The sequence below is a fragment of the Sciurus vulgaris genome, assembly GCF_902686455.1.
Source record: "Sciurus vulgaris genome assembly, chromosome: 13".
Taxonomy (NCBI): Eukaryota; Metazoa; Chordata; class Mammalia; order Rodentia; family Sciuridae; genus Sciurus; species Sciurus vulgaris.
In genome coordinates this window covers 53,092,899-53,115,607 of record NC_136474.1, presented here as the reverse complement: position 1 = coordinate 53,115,607, position 22,709 = coordinate 53,092,899, and the positions used below count along the sequence as shown (strand labels likewise).

Here is a 22,709-nt window from a genome sequence, read left to right as displayed (position 1 = left end):
GAAGGATTTGAAACCCATTTAGAAGGTACAATTTACAGAACCTCGTAAAGGGTGACCGAGAAGATAGAGAGAAAGAAAGAAGTGTCAAGTGGATGCCTAGGTTTGGGGCACACTAATCCAATAGACCCTGAAATTCTGAAGATCAGACAGATTTTGTACCTTTGGCTTCATTTCTAGTGGGCAGAATGATTAGCAATAAGCCTCATTCACATCCAGCGTAACTGAATTCACAAAGGAGGCCAAAGCATCTGGTTCATTCTTTATTCGCTCCATTCGCTCAAGTGGCTCAGGTGCTCACCTGCTGGCCCACTGGTCCTGTTTTCCAAGATCCTTTCCCTTTATGAACTGCACTGTGAGGCTCCATTTACCCGACTCCACCTGGACTGGAATTCATCGTGGAAATAGGCCTGTTTCCTTACTGGAACACAATCAAGTCTGTGCCTTGAAATACAAGTGAATTGTGTTAAAAACATAAAAGTGTCAAATTATTATAAAAATTAACTGTTCAACTATGATTTTTAAAAGCCCATTCATATAGAAAACAACGGGCATATGCAAATCGTTCACTGAAAAAACTTTCAAGGATCCTAACAGTCCTGAGACTACAAGTCTCCCTGTCGATTAGGTTTTTGTACATTTGTTCCATAAGCATCTCTAACTTTCTCTACTGCTCTTTAGCTAGTCTGGTCTCAGTGAACTTTTCTTACGTGAATACTGGTTTGGGTGTCTCTTGTTTCTTGTCCATTTTTTCCATTTTGTTCTTGTTTCTCCAAAACTTGTTCCCACACGTCTGGCTTCTCAAACATATGTAACAATTAGAAAATAGTTTTGTCCAATCTGTAATTCACCACCAAAATAACATTAGCTGATAAGCAGTTGGTTAATTTTAAAAACAATCTAAAATTGGGCATTTGGTTTTTCTTTCAACATCAGAACTTAATAGGAAGAGTGTATATATGAATCCATGATCAGGGTAACTCCATATCATGTACAATTATAAAAATGGGAAGTTATACTCCATGTATGTATGATATGTCAGAATATATTCTGTCATGTGTAACTGAAAAGAACAAATAAAAATACTTAATAGGAAGAAAATTTCAGTAAAAGAAATCTGCCATGAGGATTTTAGAATAGCTTTTCTTCTTCCCAGATGTACTTCTTGCAGGAATTCAGGTTTCAGTTATGTCCAGGAAGCAATCTGAATACCACTCTCTGCTTGGGGGTCTGATACACAAGTGATATTCAGAAGATACTTTTCTTGATGATTCTTACATGGACAGCCCCAAGGACAGGCACTGGTTGGAAAAACATCGCTCATTTCAGCCACGTCACCTAGGGATCCATTTCTTTTGGGGGCGGGGCCGGGAACAAGAACAATATATCACTCCAACCTGCCTTACAAGATTGTCGAGAGCAGTGATGTGACTCAGTGGCAGAGTGCTCACTTGGACTATGTCATAGGGCCCTAGGATGGAAAAAGAAAATTTTGCTGAGGGAGGAAAATAGAAGTGTGTATGTATGTCAAACTGATATGCAAATAAGTAGTATCCATCCAAAGGGCAGTTTCTCTGGAGGAGCAAGCCTGGTTCTGGTCCCTGTTGCTTTCCTGCTCAGCCACTTTATCCATGCCAGTCCCACTGCATTCGGGCTGCAGTCTCTGGGCACTGTCATACCCACAGCTGAGATTTAGGGAAACAATACCTGAGGCCAGTCTGCAATACCTCTCTGAATGCTCCCCCAAGAAACCCTGCGAGGCAAGTACTGTACACCCCCCGAGGGGGGAAAGAACTGGGAGTGAGAAGCAAGACTTGCCTGGGCTCCTAGACTGGGCTGGCGGCAGAGCAGGGATTTTCACCTGGCAGGCTGGCACCAGCCCCGCCTGCCAGCTGCTCTCCTGTCCCACCTGTGCTTCCTCTCGCTGTCTGCCCTCTGCATGGCATCTTGGCACTTCTCACAGGCCCAGAGTGGTTCCAGCCCTTTCACCAGCTTCCATCCATTCGGTTCCCTCTCTGCCACCATTGGTACCACCCCACCAGCAAAAGCACCCTACTCTTACACCAAGAGAGAAAGGAAAAATTAAAACTGGTTTGAGATGGTTGCAACCATAACACCCGAACTGGCCTCTTCTTGTGAGCAAATCGTTTACTCACACACGCTCTCACGCCGACAGAAATACAGATTTGTTTTCTCTCCAATGAAAACTGACAGCAATTCAGCTCGTGCCGCCGCCACCAAGGCCACTGTTTAGAAGAAGACTTATGAACTGAAGAGAATGTTAACTAGATAGATTTCAAACGGTCGCTAGAGGAAGGAATATTCTTCCTGATAAATCTTTCCCAAGCATCTGCTACTATCATCACTTACTGTTTTTGCAGCACTTTCACTTTGCTAGAAATTTGTAGCTAATGGAACAGAAAATGTGTATAAAACAAAAGACCAAGACTCTGTGGGGGAAAAAAAAAGCTATATCGGTCCATGGTGATAACAAACTCCTCTCCATTTAACTATTATCTTGGCTGAATTACTTCATCTTTCTAAGCATCAGTTTTCTAAACCATAAAGGAGATGGTAAGAGAATTGTTCTGATAATTAAATGAGATAAAATGGGATGCAGGTGACCAGCACATAGTAGGTGCTCAGAAAATATCCATATGATGTTACTAAGAATAGGAACTGTGTTTATTCATCTTTGCTCCCCACCCCCCACCGTGTGTGTGTGTGTGTGTGTGTGTGTGTGTGTGGTGCTGGGGCTGGAACCCAGAATTTAGCCATGCAAGGCAAACATTCTACATCAAGCTATACCCACTACACTCCCAGTCTTCAAATACAGCACTTGGCATACAGTGTAAGTGCTCAATAAATTAATTGTTGGCTACATGAACACAGAGTTTCAAAGAACCTAAAAGTAAAGCCAGATGGTACTTTCCACTTCCCATTGACAAAACGGTCCAAATTCTTCCAGATGCCCTGCTTGCCTGATGGTTATGGGCTTTTTCTAATCAAATAGATTAACCATTTGGGAACAGACCAAATTTGAACATGGAAACTGTTGGTGGGAAACAGGATGTTTCAAAGATGGTCCTTGGTTTTTACCTTTTGATAACATTCACATGAAGTTCCTCCTGGGCACAGTAGTCATGGGATTTCCAAAATTTGCAGACACTCAGAACCGAAGCAGGGAAGTGATGCCAATACACCACTAGGTTCTAAGCCCACGATGGCAATCAGTGAATTTGCTTATTACACACGCAGCAAAGCAGCTTTTGAACTGGTCCGATATCCATTCCATCCAGCAGATGGCAGCGACACACTCACAAGTAAACTCCAGGTCTTTCCAAGACTGGTCTCTCTTAGTTTCTAGCCTTGTCCCACCCTTGGTAGAAAGGGAGACCGAACCAGTTATTTATTTATTTCTATTATTTATTTATGATTTTTTATGTGCTGGTTGCGGAAGTCAGGAGAGCTTTACTACTAAGCCTCATCCCCAGTCCTTTTTATGACTTTTTGTTTGTTTGGGGGTTTTATTCTTCTTGGGGGGATGTACCGGGTATTGAACTCCACCTCCCCAGCCCTATTTTGTATTTATTTAGAGACAGGGTCTCACTGAGTTGCTTAGTGCCTCACTTTTGCTGAGGCTGGCTTTGAACTTGCCATCCTCCTTCGTCAGCCTCCTGAGCCACTGGGATTACAGGTGAGTGCCACTGTGCCTGACCAAAGCAGCTTTTAAAACCCACCTTGGCTCCTTCACAGGAACAACTGAGAGGCTCAGTAGGGGCAGCTGGGAGGATCAACACCTCAGAGTTACCCATTTCCTCCTGGGATGTGGGCCAGGGAGGAGGGAGAACGAGGCCACCTTTCTTAGAATCCACCTACTGCTAGTCTCCCAGTGATACAAAGGATTAGAAAGAGGTCTGTTTTCCTATGGATTTCATCAGATTCACAGAATAAAGTACTGTCACCCTCCAGCATCGACCATGCGGTGGGTGTGCCAACTAGTAATGCATACCAGTTAGTAATCAGGATTACTAGTAAAGATGGTAACAGGGTTAAGCAGTCATGTGCCACCGTGTAATGAATAGTGTCTGGTGCTACTCACGAACCCTCTCAAGTGGGGAATTGAAAACTTGGTCTAATGGTCGCCTAAAACTGTGAGTCCACTTTCTACCCCCCAACCCTGCTACTGAGGATTGAAGCCAGGGCCTCATGCATGCTAGGCAAGTGCTCTAACATTAAGCTACACCCCCAGACCTTTTCATGTTTTAAGATAGGGTCTTGCTAAATTGACCAGGCTGGTCTCAAACTTGGAGTCCACCTGTGTCAGCCTCCTGAGCAGCTGGAATTACAGGCATGTGTCACTGGGAGAACACTTAACTGTGTGACCTTGTACCTTATTTTCACTATGTGTACAATGGGGCGGGTAATAAAACCACCTCAGAGGTTGTTGTAAGAATTAAACATGTAACAGCAATACAATGATTCCCCGTGCTAGGCTGGTTTTCAAGGTCTTTGCAATACATTATCCCGTTGAATCCTCTTCCATCACTCAAGAGGGAGTGGTCTTTGTAAACCCATCTTTCAGATGAGATTGCAACACAGAGAGATGAAGTTACTTGCCTGGTGTCACACACTGGTAAGTGGCAGAGCCAGGATTTGGATAGTGCATTCGAGCTTCAGAGTCTGTTCTTCATCCATTAGTACTAATAGTGATTGTTACTAATAATCAATAATTAGTAAACACTTTCCGTATGCTAGCAAGCTCACTTGTTAACTCCTCTAATCCTCTCAGCCACTCTATGAAAGGAGGAAAACAATATTTACTCTGTGCCTCACCCCAACCCCGTAAGAAACACCATAAAGTGGTTCAAAAGAAATACACCCACTTTTGCTCTAATTGACACTTGGACACAGAAAAACAAATTAATGGTGAGGCTACAATATATTAAAGTGCTCAGTGAAGGGTCCCTGGGTAGCTGGCAGAGTGATTTAGAGATAAGAGAAATCAACAATGGGAGTATATGGGGCTTATATTCCAGTTGAATATGATAAGGTTTTTAACATCTTACTCTTTTTAAATTTTTCATCAGGGACCCTTAGATCTTTGTAGCCTCGCCACCATTTTCAGAAATGGAAAGCAGCCCACAAAGATTCCAGTTGGTTCCACTCCTGTTCATCACTGCCTCCCTCTGCTCAGATTCATTGCTCCTCATTTCACAAGGCGGTAGAGAGATCCAGGTGATCAGCTAAGTGACGGTCACCTTCCTCTTGTACATGAGGGCCAGGTAATAGAATGTTGCTTCTGCCGGTGAGTTGTTGAAACCCACTATGGTGGAAGAAAATCACTTGCATTATTTGCTAACTTAGCCCTTTCCTGGTCAAAAATGCTCTTCTAAGTCTGGGACGGAAGGCAGGGTTTAGAATTGACTTTGGACTCTACTGTCTGCAGTATGCCAAAATGAGGTTTGGTAGAACAGACAACTCTCCAAATCAGGGGCAAAATTTTAGAACTAAGCCTTTTTCAGTGACTGTGAATATGGTATTTCAAAAATCCAGAGTATGTGAGAAATGAATCATTCGAAGGTTGTATAAGTCACATCTATATAAAAAGTGCAGGTTTTCTATGGGAAAAACAGATCTTGATGGAACCTGCCTCCATTTCAATCCCTGCTTAGTAGAAATAACCACAGGAGTTCATAACCAATGGAGTCAAGAAGACCCTGCCAATCATGTGCGTTGCTGGGAGATGAGCCAGGGCTGAGTGAGACAGGATGGAAGACAGCCACCTTAGAAATCAGGGGCATTTCTTATCATTTTTTCTTCCAATTAAACCTTTGTGTTCATGCAAATCATTGCATAATGCTATTCTTTCGCTTTTGATATCTCCTTATGTCTAAATGCACTAGAAACTAAGAATATTTCTAGCTAAAGCTCAAATCATTTAAAGAGCTCAGCCATTTAATTCTGCATAATTATTCAAGGGTCTTCTTTGTTTCTTTTTCCCTCTTATAGAAAACTCTGAGTCAAAATGAGTTTTAAACTTTAGGCTTATAGATTTTACTTTTGAAAATATACACCTAAATTCCTTTTTTTAATTGTACAGTTGAAGTGCTCATATAGGTGAGTTATTTTTGACAACTCTTTTGCAGCCTATAAATGTCTGATAAGAACACTTCCAAATTATTCTGCTAAGGAGTCAGATGGATAATATTTTTTAACACTTGAAAATGAATGCCTCTGATAAATTTCTGCATTAACCCAATACCTTTTATCAGGAAAACCAGTGAAATACTTCTGAACTGACTGATGTATAAGGCTGTTTGCAAATAATTATTTTATTTTTAAATATGAATTTATATAGCCAAATATGTAACACTGATACTTAGGACAAGTTTTTGGTTCTTCAAAAGCCAATTATGTATCTCACGAATGAATGATCTGTCTTCTTTTTCATTTCTACCTCTTGGTCTCATAATTACTTTCTGGTACCTCTGTCAAAGGATGGAGAAAGGAAATGAAAGGAAATCAATTTCAAATCCACTTTTCTTTCTTTCTCCTTCCCCTCCCACCCAACAACTTGAAAAGCATATTGGAAAAGAGTCAGGTCTTGATTCATGCTAACAGAAGGACGTACAGGATGAGTAAGCTGAAAAAAAGTCAAGCCAAAATTAGTTTTGTTAATATTTTGATGTGACATTAATTAGGCTAGTATTAAATTTCACAATCTAATAATTTGCATATTGCTATTGGACTCAGATTTTTCTTCTCCATGTCAATCTCTGTATTCATACTGTATGACTTCAGCATGATCAAGGTGACTCATCCAACACCTGAATGAATAGACTTTCCCAAATATGAACATGAAGCAGGCTCCCAGAAGTATTTCCTTGCTCAGTGGTTCTCAAACTTTAACATGCCTCAGGATTGCCTGGAGAGCTTGTTAAAAAAACAGATTCCTGGCTCCACTCCCAGGACTTCCGATTAGGTAGATCTGGAGTGAAGTCTGAGAATTTGCATTTCTAACAGGTTCCTGATGCATACTCCTACTGCTGCTTCCGGGGACCTCACTTTGAGAACCTCTGTTCTAGGAGCACAGTAGACCCTGGAGATGCTCCTGGAAAGGGGGGAAAAAGATTCATCAATAAAATAAATTTAGGAAACAGTATATGCTTTTGTGAAGTCTTTTAAGTCTGTCTGTCTGTTTTTTCTGGGTATCGAACCCAGGGGCACTTTACCACTGAGCTACATTCCCTGTCCTTCTTATTTTTTAATTTTGAGACAGAGTCTCACTAAGTTGCTGAGCCTGGCCTCAAACATGTGATCTGGGATTACAGGTGTGTGCCACCACACCCAACTTTTGAAGGTCCTTAGAAGTCTTGTAATATGGAGAATCAGTTTTCTAAGTTACATTTTCTAAACTTATTGAACCATAGAGCTCCTTATTCTGTTAGTAGCAACTGACTCTCAGATTTGCTCTTCCTGGAACACATGTTAGGGCTGCCCTGCATCAGGGCTGCACTTCAGGACCTCCTGCCTCCTACCTCATGTTGACCACCCCCTGCCACCAACACTGATGGGACACTTCTGTCACTTGGCACCTTTCCTCCTCAGTAGTCTCCTACACCTACACCAGTGTTCTCTTCCTTCCTTCCTTTTTTTTTTTTTTTTTTTTCTTTCTCTTTTTGACAGTACTTAGGATCAAACCCAGGGCCTCCCAAGTGTTTGGCAAGTGCTCTACTACCACACTATTCCCAGGCCCTTTTTAAAATTTTGTTTTCAGACAAGGGCTTGCTGAGTTGCTCAGGCTGGCTTTGAACTTGTGATCCTCCTGCCTCAGCCTCCAGAATAGCCAGCATTCTTCTTTTGACCAGAGTAAATTATTCACCCATTCATTCCCACTAACCCTGACCTCTGACATCTGGGCAGCCTGCAGTCCCTTCTGCTTCCTCTTCGCTCACCTCCCTGCTTTTCTCCTTCAGCTGGGTTCTCACTAGTTCTCTTCCTTCAGATCCTTGGCCTCTGTCCTCCCTGGCTCGCTAACACTGAGCCCTGGATACCCCCTTTCACTCTTCCTCACTTGTTCCTGGGAGCCTGAGTGACAGGAGCAGATTGTCCACATAATTCTTCTAACTGGTGCCATCGGAAAATTATCCATCCATTTAGCCAGTATTTACGTGGATTTTACTGTGCCAGGCACCACCCCAAACCTTAGAAACACAATGATGCACAAAAAAGATCCAGGCTTTCATGGAATTTATGTTCTTGGGGTGGCAGGAGGAGAATTTAATTAAGAAAACAATCAAAACAGGCAGTCAGATGAGACTTCCCTGAAGAGGTAACACGTAAGCCCGTGTGGGGATGGCCATCATGGTAACTGGTCCCTTGTTATTGCTTGGCAGCCTCCGTGGAACTTCTTGTCTCATTCTTCATGGAGCTGTTTTGGAACTTTTTACTCTTCTCAAAATCTCAAACCCATTTGCACTTAGATAAACATGCTCCTGATTTTTTGAGATGTCTACTCTCTATTCCCAATATGAAAATTCCCCTCTGCGGTTCTACTAATCCTCTTTGCCTTTCTTGCCATCCCTCCTTCCTCTTTCCATTGGCCCCTGCAAAACAACCCATCTATTTTTGCACACATTCATACTTTAAAGCCCTAAGCCCTAATGTGACTGTGTTTGGAGAGAGGGTCTTTCAGGATGTAATTAAGGGTAAGAGATCATAAAGATAGGACCCCAATCTGATGAAAATAGTGTCTTTACAAGAAAAGACACCAGATAACTCTCTCTGCCTATGGACAAAGAGGATCTGTGAAGCTCATGGCAAGAAGGTGGCCGTCTACAAGCCAGGAAGAGAGTCCTCACCAGACTGAATTAGCCAGCACCTTGATCCTGGACCTCACAGTGCCCAGAACCAGGAGAAATAAACTTCTGTTAAGCAGCCCAATCTCAAGGTGTTTTGTTCAGACAGCCTGAACTGACTGACATGCACACCTTCAACTCAGAAGAAAAGCATCTTTTCTGCTCTTCTCCCTTCTCTCCCGCCTCCCTCCCTGCTTCCTCCTTCCCTGCTCCTTCCTCCGTCCTCCTCCCTCCCCCTCCCTCCTCCCTTCCCTGCAGGTTGTACCTTTCCAATCATCTTTCATTTCAGCCTGTGCTTGTGCCTTTTCAAAGTGGGACAGCTTTACAAAACATAGGGTGGAACATGTTCTAAAAGGCTTTATTTTTAACTTCTCCTGGGATCAGAACCTCTGCAGCCTTGGAATGTGGCATGCCACCTAACTATCCCTAAATACCAAATTGGATCTCCACTTGTCACTGAGTCCAGTATTTCTTGAAGTTCTCTTTTTTATTTCCTTAACCGAATGTGGTGTTGTTGTTGTTGTTTTCCCAAGCAATTCAGAGATACAGGGAGTAGTTATTGCTCTATTTTATATTTTTCAACATCAATACTGTTTTCTACCAATTTTCAACGGAAATGGTCATAGCCCTAAGCAGGAGTGAAAGTTTAAAAATCAAAATTGGGAAGGCAGTTTATTCTTTTTCAGGAAAATTTCTAAACTCTTGGCGTCTCTTTTTAATTAGTTAGAATCCCATCTACCATGGCTTATTGGGTGGAATATTATCACAGCACGTGCCCTGGGGGCCTTTGGAATCTGAGGGAAACGTGTGTCATTGCTTCCCCAAGTTCACTTGTGACATCCAGACCTCTGGTCACTCTCTCTGAGATGAGACAGGAGAAGGACATCCACTTCCACGCTGCTGTGGAGCTTCTGCAGAAAACCCGTGCTGATCACGGAGAGATCCTGGGTCTACCTCTGTTACATCCCCTCAGGGGAGGCCCCAACACCCCTCTGGCATTGCCATAATTTCAGAGCAAGTTCAAGATCCCACAGGCCACAGGAGAGCAGCAGGCCAAGAAGGGAGGGTTAACAAAGGAGCATCTATAAAGCATCTACTACATGCTTGACAGGTAGTAAATGCTCAGAAAATGGTAGTTACTATCACCCACGCCGTTGTCAGCATAACTATCCCTGGTACTCATCAAATACATGCACACATGTATGTATGCACATACACACGTAGATGAGGGCAGATTCTTTCTGGTTCTAAATTGAACCTACAAGTCTTGAAGGAATTCAGGATGGAGTTGTGAAGCTGGCATCAAGACATATCATGCCAATATAGGTGCCAAGAGGGCTGGTGAAAAGTCACCATATTTTGTGCCTAAAGAAGCAACATAGAGGGCTCTGAGATAGCTCAGCTAGTAAAGTGCTTGCCTCTCAAGCACAAGACCCTGGGTTCAGTCCCCAGAACCACACACACACACACACACACACACAAAGGGGCAACATGGAGGGGCTGGGGTTATGGCTCAGTGCTGCAGCACTTGCCTGGCAGGTGTGAGGTACTGGGTTCGATTCTCGACACCACATCTAAGTAAGTGAATAAAATAAAGGTCCATCAACAACTAAATATATATACATATAAAGAATTTTTTAAAAATAAATTAAGAATCAACATGGAGCAAAATATATCTGCCCTGATCCCAAGGGACTGATGGATACCTAGAAAGAGTTAAAAGGTTGGGCAAACCCAGCCGTGTCCAGAAAGAATGCACCCGAGGTTCTGGGGGGAGGCATCTCATAACTTGGGGTGAGGGGACTGGCGGGGAATGACTGCAGTAGAGATCAGTGGGGAAATGAAAAGGGGACAGCGAGCAGAAAGCGAGACGCAGCTCTCGGGTTGCCTGACTTGCAAATGCCAGCCCAACGGGGAAGAGTGTGTCGTGGGAAGAATTCACAAAACTGTGACTAAGCTAAAAAGGGCAGAGGAACTTCTGGTGTATGGAGAAAGTATATTTTTAAAAATCCAAACTACACAAGTAAAATAGTAGGTAGGCTGTGGGTTATAGGCAACCGATTATTCAGCACCTTGTGATCAGGCACCAAGAGGACAATAAGGAAGGTCAAGTCCCTGCCTTCCAGGCTCGGAATCTTGGGGAAACCAGATAAATGTCCGTGGTTGGGAGGGCAGCTGTCATCAGGAAAGTGCCAGAAGCTCGGCGGTCCAGAAGGCTTACTGGAGGAGGTGAGAACGTAAATGGGCCTCAGAGATGCACCCCACGTGCCAGGTGGGAACGACAATGCGAACCCGAGGTGAACGTGGAAAGGGTCTTGAAGGCAGGTGTGGGAGGAGAGCTGAGAGTCTAGCGCCTCTTCTGTTCCCACCCAACCCTGCTTGTGTGATTTCGGGTGCGGTTAGCTGCTCTCTAATTAGCATCTGGATCCCACAGTGCCATCCAGCTCACAGCTGCTGTCCTCCCTGACCATGTCCCTGAGCTTCCTCTACAGATAACCTCCTCTTCATTGTATTGCCACCATTCCCAGGAGATCATGTGTCCCTCCAGTTCCATACAAACAACAGCGGACTCCGTTGTTTTGCACTCGCGCGCCTCAGTGACCCAGTGGACGCCTCCACTTGGGAGATAGCACAGCCCTTGAAGCCCCGAGCAAACTCACCACCTTCCTGCTTCTCCCAGAGTTTCTCCTCCTGTAGTGGCCATCCCACCCAGCCAGGTGCTGATGTTCCTGATCCTTCCCTCCCTTGACTCCCGCCTAGGCACACGCACACTGAAAGGCAGCCACAGGTGCACGTGGGCTCGCACACAGTGACACACGCATGCGCAGAGTCATGCAGGTTCGTTCTTCCTCTCTCCTGGAGGCCTCCCGCAACTGTCTCCTGCCGGTCCCTTGATTTCATTCCTTGGGGAGCTGTGGCTCTCCTGTGGACCACTGCAACGCCATCCCAAGTCTCCGCCGTGAGCTACTCCCCACCTCTCCTGCCTGCTCTCCCCAAAGCTCTCCTTTCAAAAACCCAATTCAGAAAATTAGGACTCCAACTCCATTTTAAACAAAAGGCTTCCTCTACCTGCGCACATGCACATCGATATATATATACATGATAGAGTGTGATCTCTAAACAGCAGAGTGGCCCAGGGTTCAAACAGGTGCTGTGGCTGGAAGGTCTGCCCCGGAGCCCATCTCACTTACCAACGGTGACCCAGAGAAGCCCCTTGTGGTACCCAGTACAGTGTCATGGTGAGGACTAAAGCCAAGATGTGTTTATAGTGCCACCCGATAAGCACCCTTACACAGTGGCTGTGACGGGCCGGGAGCTGGGGGTGGAAGGACCTGCCTGATGCTGCCTGCCTGTGCCTGCCTGTACTCCCAGTGACTCAGGAGGCTGAGGCAAGAGGATTTCAAGTTCAAAGCCAGCCTCAGCAAAAGTGAAGCCCTAAGCAACTCAGTGAGGCCTTATTTCCAAATAAAAATAAAAAATAGGGCTGGGGATGTGACTCACTGGTCGAGTTGAGTGCCCTGAGTTCAATCCCAGTAACTCCCCTCCCCGCCAAAAAAAAAGAAGTCCATACATGCTGGCACAGTGGATAGGCCTGTAATCACAGTGACTCAGGAGGTTAAGCCAAGGCCAGAAGATCTGAAATTCAAGATCAACCCTGGCAATTTAGTGAGACTTTCTCTCAAGAAAAAAAGTCAAGGGAGGCTGGGGGTTAGCTCAGTGATGGAGCACTTGCCTAGCATGTGTGAGACCCTGGGTTCAATCCCCAACACCAAAAAATAAGTCAATACAATAACATTATCAGTGTTTATCTCTGGGCCAAAGGATTTTTATTTTCAAATTTTTACTTTTCCATGTTTTCCCAATTCTCTATAATAACCATGAAATTCTTTTACAACCATTTAACTGATCTTTTCTTTGAAAATTACTCAATGTTCTGTCCTTGCTTAAAAATGTTCAGTAACCTCCAGTGGCCTACAGGATATGACCCAAAGCCCTGGGCCTGGCCTGGGAAGCCCTGCATGCCCTGACCTGACCTGGTTATATTTACTGGTGACACCTCCCACTGCCCCACTTACATCCCCAGCTCCAGCCTCTCCAGACCTCTTTGCCCCTAAATGCAGTGTTCTGCCAGCATCTTTTTCTTTTTTCTTTCTTTCTTTCCTTTCTTTCTTTCTTTCTTTCTTTTCTTTTCTTTTCTTTTCTTTCTTTCTTCCTTCCTTCCTTCATTTTTATTTTCTTTTCCTTCCTTCTTTCCTTCCTTCCTTCCTTCCTTCCTTCCTTCCTTCCTTCCTTCCTTTTTCTTTTCTTTCTTTTCTTTTCTTTTCTTTCTTTTTTAGCAGGAATGGAACCCAGAGGTGCTCAACCATTCAGCCACATCCCAGTCTCCCTTTCTTTATATACATATTTTTTAAAATTTTGAGACAGGGTCTCACTAAGTGGCTTAGGGCCCTGCTCAATTGCTGAGGATGGACTCGAACTCAATCCTCCTGCCTCAGCCTCCTGAGCCACTGGGATTACAGGCATGCACCACCGCACCAGCTCAACCTCTCCTTTTATAGTGTCCTTTCCTGCCATGGATTCCCATCTCCTCTGACTTCAGTTCTACCAAACTAGACCCCTCTGCACACTTGGAGAGACAGACTCCAGCCACTCTCTCCCCTGAATCTGGGGCCTGCTTGTCACACGCAGCCATCTGGGAGTTCCCAAGTCTGTGGACCGAGTGGCAGCCTCACTGTCATCTCCAGATAGACTCCTCAGATGCTTGAAGACGGTTGGAGGGATGTGGAGGCAAAGGAGGTGGAGGAGGAAGGCAGCTGGTCCATGCAGGGCTCTACGTACAGGATTAATCAATAAAAAAGGGGGTTTGGAAAAAGATTTTTAAAGCAGAAGGACAGCATAATAAAAGTAACATCAGGAATACCAATTGGCAATATAGTCCTTGGGTAACTACCAGAAATGGATTCTGGGACTCTTGCACATACAAAGTCCAAGGGTGCTCAAGCACCTAACCTACACGTCCCTCCTTCTAGTTTAAATCATGCAATTTCTTCCCATGGGAGGTAGGTTGCAGAACCTGTAGGTATGAGAACTGACTACAATAAACATGGAAAATGTGGCTGGAAATGCATTAGGAGGGAGGTGGCAGTGGGAAGATGAGTGAGGCTTGGTCCCAAGGTGGACTGGCCACTGGAAATAGCGCTGGGAGCTGCTGCAGCTCCTCACCCTGGCCTCTTGGTCCCTGAAGGCTGCACTGCATGGGCCCCATGACCCCCACCCCTGTCTGTGGCTGGAACAGTCATACCCACCGGACACATGGGACTTAGTTGTAAGCAATAGAGGCATGATTCAAACCCTGACACAACTGACCACAAGCAAAGGCATTAACTGAGCCCCTGCGCTGAGGCTGCTGCTCCAGCCCAAGCCAATCCCAGGCCGGACCAGAAATTCTGAAACCGAAAAAGAAATTGTATGGGACTCTCACTCCTGGAATCTTCTTGCAGGTATATATTAAGACTTTAAAGGTACCAGCAAAACTCTGGTGAGAGATAAATAAAATGTTAAAAAAGGAAAAGAAGATATTCAACTGTCAAAGGTACTGGGAAGGCTACGAATAGAGTTAACTTGCACTGAGTCACCACTGAACTGCAGAGAGTAGGAGTTTGGGATACATGAAAGAAGCTTCTATTACATAACGGGCTTCAGAGCTTTTGAACTTCATCACCTGCAGGGGTGACAGTGGGGACAAAAGCTTTGGAAGTATGAATGGATGTTTGGTTTGCAACCAGTGTTTTGAAACGAACTATATATATATATATATATATATATACTTAGAAGAGACTTCCCTTTTTGAAGTGACATTAGGGAGGGCCAGCCCGTGCCCTCAGACAAAAAGAGAATCCATTGCCACAATATACTTTGTACCCAGCTCTGCACTGACCTCATCTTTTCCAGTCTGTGCTGCAGCAGTCTAAGGAAGGAACTGTTCTCCCCACTCTTCAGATGGGGAAGCTGAGTCCAAGAGGGCATATATAACTTTCACAGCTGGCCAGTGCAGGTCAGTAGCCTCCAAAGCCAACACTCTTTCCATTGTCCACATTGCCTGCAGGGTGGGCTGACCACTAGATTTACACAGAGAGACCCTCTTACTGTTTTTGCATTCAGGAATCTTCTCAGCAGAAAACAGGCCTCACCCCACTGAACCAACAGGGCTACCTGCCTCTTGCTGTTGAAAGGATGCCGAACTAATTATTCGTGGTCCAACTTTCCTGTTTCCAGTTCTTGAAATCTGCAGAGGGAAGGGTGAGCACACTAGGTGGGCTGACCCCGTAATAGAAGACTCAGCACATTTCACATCTCCTCCCACACGGCACCTCCTCCTCACAGCTAACCTCAGCACCGCCCCCAGCAATCTGGATAGTCCGCCTGCCATTTGAAAGAACGTTCTTCCTTGTTCACAGCCTCTGGTGTCCACATAAAGCCAAAGTTAACACTCTGGGATGTTCCCATTATCCTGTGACAAATCCAGGAGGGAGACTAGGAAGGAGCATGTGAGACCCCTGCTGCCCCCCACTCAGTCAAAAACACTGCAAAGGAGAGAGAGTTGACAGAGGAAGGAGGGAACCAGCAAAGTGTAGATGTCTGGAAATTTCCAAGTAGCACACTAAAAAATAATTTTTAAGCAATTTGAAAACTAGGAGCAGCACTGGGAAAGTCAGCAGTATAGGGAGCACAAACGAGGAGGCTGGAGGCTAACGAGGTGTAAGTGGAGGTAGGAAGGCAGGTAAGGGAAGGTGGTGGGTTAAAGAAGAGGCTCAGGAGCCGGAGCCGCAGTTCAAATCCCTGTTTCACCATTGACCTGCTGTGGAACGAGGGGACGTTGCTGAATCTGTGAACTTCAGATTCCTCTTCTCGATAAGATGATAATGGAGAAAGTGGGAAATAGCCCTGGCACATGCTGGCTAGGTTGGAATGGGGGTCCAATCCTTGGGTGTACCCAAATATTTTGAGACCTCACACAAATATTTTTCTGGGTCACCATCTATTATAAATAATTTGAGTCACTCCAGATTGGCATGTATGCAAGTCAACTTTCTGTCACTGTGACAAACTGCGGGAGAAAATCAACTTACCAGAGGAAATATTTCAGAGGTTTCAGTTCATGCTCTCTTGGCCCCATCACTTTGGATCTGAGGCGAAGCCAAACATCATGGTGGAGCAAAGCCACTCACTGAATAGTGACTGGGAAGGGGAGAGAGCAAGGAAAGGACCGAGGACAAGATAAAACTTTCCAGGGCACACCCCAGGAACCTATTTCTTCTAATTAGGCCCCCCTCCTAGTTTCCACCACCTCCATTCAGTTAAGAGCCCATTGGTGGATTGGATGACAGCCCTCATGAGCCAGGCACTCCTCAGCCCCCCCACTTCTGAACACCCCTGCACTGGGGACCAAGCCTCAACACGTGAGCCTGTGGGAGACATTCCAGATCCAAACTACAACAGCATGTCAGGACCATCGTGGCAACCGAGTCTCACGCTGTCCTTTGAAAGAAATACTGCATCGGTGGCCAGCAAGAGCAATCCAGTGGCCAGGCTGCCCTCCTGGAACAGGTATCCCAGCACAGGGCCACATGCTGACCACACGGGTGTGAGTCCTGGTCCTCCTAAAGGGATGGGGCACCCCCACGTTCAATGCAGTGATTCATAGAGCCTCCAAAGAACAGAAACAGGACCTGGGCTCCACGTGACTTCCAACTCGGGCTCAGGGCCCACAGGCATGATGGACTGCCAGTCTGCCTGTAGGAGGGACTTAGCAACTTCCAAGGAGCTACTCAATGTGAGGGGTCCTCAGAGGCACAGGGGTCTGGCTTGTCCAGGTCAAAGGACAGGACTGGCTGCAGTGTTCCCAAAGGAGTGTAAGTATCACTCGCAGAATAAAAACAGTGATCAGATAAGGTCACTCCATGGCTAGGTGAGATCAAACCAGCAACCAGACCACTGGTGACCGTGGGTAACAGACAGGGAGAATGACATGCAGCAAACACGAGCATTAACTCCCCGTCTTCTGACCAACTTGCCTCTTGCTTCTCTATTTTTTTTTCTTCTTAATACAGTATTTATTTGCCTTTCCTCTGTCAAACCCTGAGCCAACCACTCTCCCCAGACTGCCTGGGGAGGTTAATGAAAAGGGACACACAGGGCAGGCAAGATACGGGAGAAGGAATTCGAGGCAGAGACGGCTCCTTCGCATGGTGAAGAGGACGACAAAGGCCACCATCAGGCAGAAGAGCCCCCTGGCCTCTGAGAGGGCAAAGCCCAGCATGGCGTAGAAGAGCTGCTGCGTCAGGGAAGGTTCCTGGCAAGACCAACAATAAGGCTTCCAAACACAGTCCCAATCCCAGCCCCAGAGCCACCCCCCAACTGTGGCAGCCCCAGCCCCAATGAACTTGGCTGCTGTGTCGATGTCCCTTGAGATGGTGCTGGTGTAGAAGCTGCAGCTAGGGATAAGTGAGGTCAGGGGACACGGGACTGCCAAGCTGCTGAAGCTCTCATGGGTCAGTGTCTGTGGCCGGCTCAGCAGCTGAGAGGTGCTGACCAAGGAGCGGGTGGAGAGGAACTTGGAGCAGGCATATGTTTTCAGAGGGTGGGGGACAGTGGCAAGAGAGCTGCTCCCAGTGCAGAGAAGACAGAGGGGGCAGGGCTGGGAATAGCCTTGCTTCTCTGTTGGTGGCATGTCTGGCCCACCTTGATCTTCCATCCTCGTGGACAAACGGGTGGTTACAATACCCCCAATCATCGAATTGTCCTCGTTCTTGCACTGTACCCGGTCTCAGACTAGCCCCTCATTTCCTAACCCAGCTCGGACTCTCCCAGCTCCAACCGAATCCCATAGTAAAGCCGCCAACTCCCTGCTCTCTGTCCTCACTCACTGCAGCGAACAATAGACCTACCTATGTGTGACCAGAGGTGTGTTCGTGATGGCCTTTGGCTGGCAGATGTCGACATGGCAGCCCCTGATTTACAGGGCTTTGTGGAGATGGAAGTGCTCACAGCCACACCTGCATGTAGGCTGCTATCATTATTTGAGTCCACGTCAGGGTCTTGCTCACCAGCTCACCATGTGCCTGGCCTGGTAACTCCTCATCACTCAAAGCAAGTGAGGTCTGTGGACCAGTAACCTGGTATCACTCAGGAATTGTTAGCAATGAAAGGCTCAGGCCTCTCCCCAAAACCACTGAGTCCGAACATGGTGTTTTTATTTGTTTTGATTCTGGGGATCAAACTCAGGGCCTTGAGCATGCTAAGCTCCACCGCCAAGCTACACTCAGTGCTGGGTATTTGTTTTGTTCTGTTGTTTTGTTTTGTTTTCTTTGTACTGGGGATTGAATTCTGAGCTGTTCAACCACAGAGCCACATCCCAGCCCTTTTTATATTTTTTATTTTGAGACAGGTTCTTGCTAAATTGGTTAGGGCCTCACTAAGTTGCTGAGGCTGACTTTGAACTTGGCAATCTTCCTGCCTCAGCCTCCCAAGCCTCTGGGATTTTTCAACAAGGTCCTTGGGTGAATCTGTGTCAAATTCAAACTAGAGAAGCACTGTCCATTCTCATGTCACATATTCAAAGCAGGAGATGGAACATGCTTGATGAAGTCTCCTATAACGGCCAAATCTCCATCCAAAGAGACTAGATTCCAGGACGTTCCCCAGCAACGGGTGTGGGCAGGCCATGTGCAAGGGAGCATGTCCAAGACTGGGGGACTCAACCTGCTTATCCCTTCACGAGCAAGGGTCGTCCCAACAACGCGTGTACTACACAAATAATTCCATGTTCAGATCTTCTTAGTTCCTTATTCCTTATGATTATTATTCCCACTTTATAGATGAGGAAACCTGAACCTCAGAGATCCACCATGTTTTGCTTAGTTTCATTTGGCTGCCAAATTTTCTATGAAGATGGGCAGATCATAGAGCAGGATGGACAGTAAACATCAGGCCCAACATTTAAGGGTTGCCCCCCGCAAAAAAATGATATTTTAATGCAATATCTTTAAAAATAAAAATGAATGCGAAAAAGCCATGATGAACAAAATATGAAAATAGTTCATAAAGACAGATTCCCAGGCAACTGAGACCAGGTCACGTGAGCAGGGCTGAGCTGGGTGCCACATGCAGGCTAGCTTCCTGACCTTTTTGCAGATGTGGATATTTTTGTTTAACATGGATTTTTACAATTAATTTTATTTTTTTTTTCCCGAATTTATTTCTCTTGCTGAGTTTTTTTGGGACCACCTTTAACCTTGCCTCCCTATCTCCCCGAGAGTCCCAGAAAGTGTTTAGCTAATACCCTGAGCGGTGTGCATGGCTTGTGGCTTTGGTCTGTCTGGGTTCAAATCCATGCTTTTCCTGGCTGTGTTCGTTGGGCACACCCATCAAACTTTTCGGCTTTAGTTCCTTCTCTGTAAAAGCAAGAGGACTGAGGTTCAACCTGGTAAAAATAAAGAGGGACCAAAATGATAGAGTCCAAATACAGAGCTCCAAAGTTCTAGTTTCATCCAAGGACCAAATTTAAAACTATCTACAAGATGGACAGCATCCTTTTGAGAAGTCGTCTATAAATATACATTTTAGTTATATAAATGCACAAATGCGATGACAACGTTCCTATTGTTGTTTTTAGCTCAGTCTTTTCTCTTAGCCTGCTGCCCCTGTCCTCCTCTTTTCCTCCCATTCCCTCGCCCAGAACCCACAGGAACATTCCTAACACATGTGTTTCTATGCGCTCCTCTGTGTTCCCATGATGAAGTACAGACATGACATCCACATGCATGCGTGTCACCTATACTCGTTTGCACAGGAAGGTTGGGGGTCATTGTTTCACAAAATAGCATCCTAGCATGAGTGTTTTCTGCACCTTGCTTCGGGTAATAACCCTGTAGAAATCCCTCCCAGCCGACTACTGTGGCTTGATTCCTTTCCTTTTCCCTGACGGTGCACTAGACCTTGATGTGGACCACCATGAAGCAATCTCCACTCGTTCCCACTTTTTAAGATCATGCTATAACTAAACCCCCTGATACATGGTTCCAATACTGCAGATGAACTTTCCCTGCTCTAGAACTCAACATGAATGGAATCATACAGTCAGGGTTCTTTTGTGTCTGGATTATTTTGTCAGCATGGTTGTTGAGATTGAACCATGCTCTTGCATGTAGAAGAGTTGTTTTCACTGCTGAGTAGTATTCCATTGTGTGCCTATACCACAGCTTGTTAATTCTTCTGTGTTTTTAAAAAAATTTGGATAGATACTACCACATTTCTTTCCCCAAATGCCATAAACGTTCCATGTCCACCAGTAATATGTGTTGTAGATGTTCTCAATTTTGGAGGGCTTGACGAGCTTCACGTGATATCTTGTTATTACTTTAATTTGCATTTTCCGACAATGGTAAATCCAAGCATCTTTTTGTATATTTGTCATCTGTCTGGACTTTTGCTTCAATAAACTATCTTTTTTTAATCACTTTTCTTTGGGGTTGCTAGTTTATAAATATCACTTTCTATATTATATAAATTAATGTTTGCTATTTGGGTTACCAGTTTTTTCCCTGAAGCTATCATTTGTACTTTAAATTTGTTTATAGTATCTATTACCCCACACACTGGGGGTGAGCACCAGGTTTTAAATTTTTTTTAATTTTTAATTGGCAAATAATGACCCTATGTGTTTATGGGACCATTTCTAATGTGGTCACCTGTATCTTTTTTATCACCTCTATGTTTTCTAATCTTATAGATTCCTTTGTCCCTAGATCATCCATGAGCACTCCTAGATATTGCTGTAATCGTTTGTTTTGTTCTTTACTGTTAATACTTGAATACTTGGGGAATGTGTTTTTGTATATGGCACAAAATAGGAATTTGATTTTATTTTAGATGGATAGACAGTTATACTAGTATTGTTTTATAAAATAATTCTTTTATTTTCCCACTAAACTGGACTACTAACATTTGATAGACAATGTCTATTAAATTCTCCTGTATGAGACTATTTCTAGATTCTCTCTTCTTTTCCACTAGTCCATTTCTTATTCTCATAACAATGCCACATTTACCTCATACCATCTTTACAATGCATGCAGATGTCCAGTAAGGTAATTTGCCTGTTGCTCTTCTTTCTTATTCTTTTCCTGCTCTTCCTGAGCTTTATTCTTCCATAAGAAGTTTTTAGTCATTTTATCCAGCCAGCTCTCCTTTCTCCCCACCAAAACAAACAAACAAACAAGCAAAACCCGTTGCAGTTCTAATTGTAATTGCGCACAATTTATGTATTTCTTTGGGAGAGATGATCTTGTGATCCAAAAGCGGGGAATATTTTTCCATCTCCTCAGACCCTGTTTTATGACCCTTCCTATGATTATGTTTCCTTCATTCAGATGAACCTTCATTATTAACTGTGTTCCTACATGGGTTTGCTCACTATTTTATGAACAGAACATTTTTCCCTTTTCAATTTCTGTATGTTATTAGAATCGAGAAAAGCTAATGATACCCGTGTTTTTATTTACCTTATATCCTCTTGTTCTTATATTTTCTTATGCATTCTAAGGCCTTTTTAAAAAAAATATTACGGTATCTTAGATTTTTATATCATTGATAAAAATATTTATTTCTGGGGCTGGGTTTGTGCTCAGTGGTAGAGCGCTTGCCTGGCATGTGTGGGGCACTGGGTTCAATTCTCAGCACCACATACAAATAAGTAAATAAAATAAAGGTCCATTGACAACTATAAAAAAATATTTATTTCTTCAAGTGTTTATTCTAATTGTGTTTTCTTTCCTTCTTTTTTTAATTGTGTTCACTTGATCTTCCAAGAGAAAGTCAAATTAGAATGGTCATGGCAGACTTATCTATGTAGATTTCATTTTTAAATGAAATATTGGTTTTATTTCTTTGGTTTTTTTGTTTGTTTTGTGGGTATCAAACCCAGGACCTCATGCATGCTAAAATGCAATCTTTTTAAAAATTAATTGGTCCTTTTTAGTTATACATGACAATAGACTGTACGATGACACAATTATAAAAGCACGGAGCACAATTTGTTCTGATGCGGTCCCCGGTACTTCCGCTTCCCTTCCCTCCATCCTATTCCCTTCTCTGATCTCTCTGCTCTTTACTTATAGTATTTTTTGTAAATTAGTGTCTTGTGGATGTACATCATGTTTTTAATGTTGCCATGAGTATATTCAATAGAGGGTTGCTTCGGAAATATTTTTATTATATGTAAATGATTTCCTTTTAGTCATACCTCAGCTAGGGTTTTATTAGGAATGTCTGTTACATTGACTTCAATACCTGTTGGTAAGATCATATTTTCTCCTTTAAATGTTGAGGTAATTTTGTTAATTTCCTGATATTAAAATAGTTTTGCATCCCCAGAATAAACCCTACCTGGTTTATGGATACAGCATTTGATTTTATTCTATTTAGAATTTTTGTGTTTTAACTTATAAATAAAATGCAGCTTTTGACAAAGGAGGAGATTTTGGTTTTGGTTCTGGAATTGAACCCAGGGGCACTTAACCACTGAGCCACATCTTCAGCCCTTTTTATGTTTTATTTTGAGCTGCTTAGGACCTCACTAAGTTGCTGAGGCTGGCCTTGAATTTGTGATCCTCCTGCTGTCAGCCTCCCAAGTTTCTGGGATTACAGGCACAGGACACCACACCTGGCTAAAGGAGGATTTTTAAGTGTTTCTATTAGTACATTATAGATTTAATAGTAGCGGGGTTCATTGTGACACTAGTAAATGATGTAACATAATTTTTCCTATTTCATTCTCCATTTCTTCCCTTC

The 22,709-nt window shown here is 44.2% G+C and overlaps 1 protein-coding gene and 1 pseudogene across 2 annotated transcripts in view; one reads left to right on the top strand and one right to left on the bottom strand.

The window, feature by feature from the left end:
* KCTD1 (potassium channel tetramerization domain containing 1) overlaps positions 1-22,709 on the top strand; it is a 184,061-nt gene that overhangs the window by 4,577 nt on the left and 156,775 nt on the right. The window lies entirely within an intron of this gene.
* Positions 13,310-21,749, bottom strand: LOC306642815 (ATP synthase F(0) complex subunit C2, mitochondrial-like; annotated as a pseudogene). The gene is made up of 2 exons (XR_013766870.1): positions 14,797-21,749; positions 13,310-13,689 (listed from the first exon to the last, which is right to left on the bottom strand). The product of XR_013766870.1 is annotated as an ATP synthase F(0) complex subunit C2, mitochondrial-like (transcript).